At 35.1% G+C, this 4,707-nt stretch overlaps 1 long non-coding RNA gene across 1 annotated transcript; it reads left to right on the top strand.

The window, feature by feature from the left end:
- The first annotated feature begins 312 nt into the window (after positions 1 to 312).
- On the top strand, positions 313 to 2,589 carry LOC134488121 (uncharacterized). The gene is made up of 2 exons (XR_010066937.1): positions 313 to 1,999; positions 2,072 to 2,589. It is a non-coding gene; the product is annotated as an uncharacterized LOC134488121 (long non-coding RNA).
- Positions 2,590 to 4,707: the final 2,118 nt, after the last annotated feature.

Genomic DNA, 4,707 nt, shown 5'->3' with positions numbered 1-4,707 from the left:
AGAGTGAGTGAGTGAGTGAATAAATAAATAAATAACCTTGTCAGCTTGGAAGGGAATGTATTCCAAAGAACCAAAGCACAAAGAAGGGTTTATTCCACCCCCACCACCCATAATCATCACCATGAGATAAGCTTGGAGCAACTGTAGTCAATCCTCAGATGATCTCAGTGATGTGGAGGTTCCCACAAAAAGGCATTCTTTCAAGTAGCCTAGACTCAACCTACAGTATATAGGTTTTTAAAGGTAATAACCAGCACTTGGTATTTATCAAGCAATGAATTGGCACCCACTATAATGCACAATTTAATCGTGGAAATACAAGGATATATGTCACTATGCATCCTTTACATTCCAGCATGATTAAGGTTCGCTATAGGTACAGTTGATAGTCTGTATTAGTATTTCATTCACCATGCCTTTATATAGCAATTATTACAGTTATAATATGCATGACACCATCAGTGTAGAAAGAGACATTTCTTAAATCTATGTCATAAGAACACATATAGTATACAAATTACACTAATTAGCCTTCATGGATGGTGGCTAAAAGCAACTTAGGTGATGGATTTGATTTGATTTTACTTGACACAGGAGTTTCCATGACTTTGCTGAGTTAATTTAGAAATCTTAGGGTGCTGTCCTGTTCAGTTAAAGATAAATGGTAAACAAACTCTAAAATCTCCAGAATAAAGACCTAAGATAATTAGAAGGTGCATCTGTGCAAGGCCATCAGGTATGAGCCCTACGAGCAAATACCCAGTTGAGTGTGGAGTTTTTCAGGTACCCAGTCTTATCATCAATGAGGGTTGTAGGGTTTGGATACTCTAGCCACTCTCTCTCATAGACAATGAAGATCCTATGCTTACATAGCTTTTGCCATAGTAACAGGGATCCTGTTTTTTCCCCCTCAGGGTTTCTGATAAGTTTGCTGTTCTGACCTTAAACTGACTTTATTTCAACTGGAGTCAAGGACAGTTTGTATAATTACAGTAAAGTGTGACCAAAATTTATATGAAACAGATTGACAATAAAAAGGGGAAAAGAGGTAGAGAAAAATTGTCCCTTGTTGACAGAGGCAACTGCAGGATCTGCCAACTTTCATACATGTGTGCAACATGATGCAAGTGCTAAAAAAAAGTGGAGCTTGCAGCGTAACATCGTTTTTGTCACTTATTTTCCCTTGACCCCCTGCAGACACCTTTGGCTCATTAGGATTGGCTAGTTCCAAATATTCCAATACTGGCTGTTCTTCCAAATTTACCAGAAGTAATAAATAATTATACTCAGAAGCACTTTGAACAATTAAAACAACTTCTGTATGAAAATAATATATAGTACATATGTAGCCTAAAAGATTACAATAGAACTTATATCTACAGATCTACATATTGAAAGCATAATCCAGCTCATTTGTTATGACTCTACATACTTCAAAAGTGATTCAGAAGAGTTTCAGATCTTCCATGAACACAGCATGCCACTACTATTAAATCTTTTTCAGACTACCACACAACCTTAAAAAAGATTTTAATCTTTAAAAATCATAATAAAAAGGCATTTTTTCAGGCTCTGGAAAACCTGGGGAAAAAAAGTATGTTTAGCAGAGAGCTCTCAATGCTCACAAGAGACTTGGAGTACTTCTAAATCATTTTCGAAGTGTGCACTGCCCTAAAGTCTCTAAAGCCAGAGCCTCCTAACTGGGTTAGCATCCTAAGGTCTGTTTCTAAACACACAAAATCTTACATATTCAAGTAACCTTGTAGTTTATTTCTTATCTTACTGCAGAATGAATATTCCTTTCTTGCAGTAGAACTGCATACACAATATGTCTTCACATTTCTGAACTGACATATGAAGTAACTCAACCAATAGTGATGTCATCTGCTTCCATAGAAACAGAATGCTACTCTTTCTTAGAAGACCTTCACTGATACTGTATGTGTGTATGCAATGTCTTGATCCGTGGATATCTGCCAAATTCATTAACAGAAGCAAGGTTAGTAAGTTTTAACAATGTAAGTATTAAGGTTTTTACTGATTAAAGTTAATAATATTTTCCTGTTCTTAGAGCTTGAAAGCCATAAACATCTTGAGAGACCCTTTGAAGGATGACTGAATTTGTTAATCTGAGTATACTAGAACTCTCAGAAAAACTACCTCAATTAACAGCAAATGTCAAGAAACTGAATGACAGATTTATGGCTTTCTTAAACATTGAAACAAAAATGCAAAGAGCAAAAATGGAAACTAAAAAAATCACCAATACTTGCAGCTACAGGCATCTAAAATCATTATTTAGAAGTAAAAAACAGCATGGGAAGTACCAGACTGTGAAAAACAAACGTGGAAATAAAGCTAAGAAAGAAAGAAACAAAAGCAAACTTGCATCTTTCTTTGGACTGTTGAAGAAGCTAAGCTCCTGGAGGATCAGACATAAACAGACAATTGATGAAGATCAGGAACTGATTCCACTAGATTTATTTGATGTTTCTCATGAGATAGTAGAAGTTATCTGATACTCTGTTTTCCTTTCTACTTTAATGTGTTATACACATTGTGATTTTTTGAAAATAAAACAATACATTAATATGAATGCATGTCTTTAAGCTACTTATTTTATTGAGTACATTTGCAGCTACTATTTGAACTGATATATGTAAGCTATCATATTTAAGTGCAGTATTCATTTTGAGGCCATTCATCTTTAAATACCAGGTGTCTATGACAAACAACTAGATGTAACTTACAACTAGTGTCATATCCAGTTTTTTTGTGCTTACAAAGATAGTCAGGTGTCTATTGCTGGGAAGAGAGTGGTTGTCTAACCCAGCAAAGCATTTAAGTTGAGTCAGTCATTTCCCTTAAAAAAAAATACTGTAAATTGACTAAATCTGTAATATGGGTTCTCCAGCTATGCTTCACTCCTCTAACCGCTGTCTTGTTTTCCTTCTCCTTTTGTGTTCCATCTCTTTTCTCATTGGCTTTGATCAGTTTGTAAGCCCACAGTCAGTGTTTGTCTTTCTTACTTTATTATTACATAGCACCTATTTGAAGACATAACAACGGTAAGTTTCTATATAAATAATTATCATGAATTGTGATTACACTGATCCATTAGCATGTAAAAACAGATTTTGCACAAAAACAGAACCTACATCATACATACTGCCCAAGATGTGATAATCTTGTTAGCTCTTACAGCATAAATTACCTAAGGTTCCATTTGTGTAGTCTTGAACTACTCTGGAATACTCATGTACAACTTATGTAGTACTCCCTAGCAAGTATTAAGCACTGAGAGTTTTGATTGCACTGCATGGAATATGGTTCAGCAAATGCAAGAACACTCAACTTTCCACTGTACTAACAGTTCCATAGTTACATTAATTGCCTCCCATTACATCTGAGGCTATTTTATGAAATAATCTTATATAGTACATGCCTTCCAAATCTTTTCAGAAGTAAATTCCACTGTGTTAAATGTGGCTTACTCCCTACTAAGTGTGTTTAGGATTGCAGAGTTTCTCCCTTAATGTTGTAAATGGGTTATGTCTTTTAAAATATTTAACTTTGCTACACTTTTTATTTATCAGTATTTCCTTACTCAGCCATTCTTGCAAATCATGTCTATGAATATTTTATTCTGTAATGATTATCTGTACTTTAATTTAAAATATAACTAGTGGTAACTATAACTAGGTGATTAATTGTAGAGCCAGCTCAATTTTCCTTAATTTGTTCTTCAAATAATATGCAATGGCTTTATCTATTCTTTCCCCTTCCCCACTCTATCTATACAAAGAAAATACATGTACTTTTAAGTATTAAAGATACTTGTAATACTGCAATCTTAGTAATATAAATGGGCAAACTTTATTTTCTTAAAAGCAAAGGCAACTTTATATATAACCACCAGATGGCAGATGGACCTGTATCTTTTAATGAATTATACACACTCTTCCTACAAATGTCAGGAATTCTTATCAGACAGCTATTTTCATTAATTTTCTGTAACTTTGTACAAATTACTGTATGTATAATACGTTATAATCAAGATATCTGCCTGTAACATTTTATCATATATGTATTTTAATTAATTATATCCAATGTCACATCATCACTTGAAGCTGTAGGGGTAATGCTATCAGCATCTTACCCTGGTGTTTGGAGGCTGAAGGCAGATTGAATTTGAACCTAAGCAAGATGTAGTTGTTGTTCATTGTGGGTGTCTATCATCACCAGTGTAATCTCTGGATGGGCTTGCACTACCTCTGAAGAGCAGGTTTGCAGGGGGTCCTTCTCGATTCATAGCTCCTGCTCAAGCAATAGTTGGAAGCCATGGCTAGAGGGACCTTTGCCCAGCTTTGGTTGATGTGCCAATTGTGGCCTTAACTGGTGCAGGAGAACCTGACTACAGTAACTCATAACCCAATTACACTACTGCATTTCAATCTACATTTGGATCTATAAAGCCCTTCATGGTGTGGCATCTGGGTACCTAAAGAACTGACTGCTCTAACCTGAATCAGCCCAAGCTACCATACACATACACACACATACCGTATGTATTTGTGATTGTTGTTGAAACGATTTATTGGTTTATGATTTAGACTTATTTTTATGTTTAATATACTATAGATGGTCTTCATGCCATGGAAGTCGCCAAGAGTCCTTGGATTGTGGCAGGATATAAGTGCAATAAAT

Source organism: Candoia aspera, chromosome 1, assembly GCF_035149785.1.
Source record: "Candoia aspera isolate rCanAsp1 chromosome 1, rCanAsp1.hap2, whole genome shotgun sequence".
NCBI classification, from domain to species: Eukaryota; Metazoa; Chordata; class Lepidosauria; order Squamata; family Boidae; genus Candoia; species Candoia aspera.
This window is presented reverse-complemented; position numbering and strand designations above follow the sequence as displayed.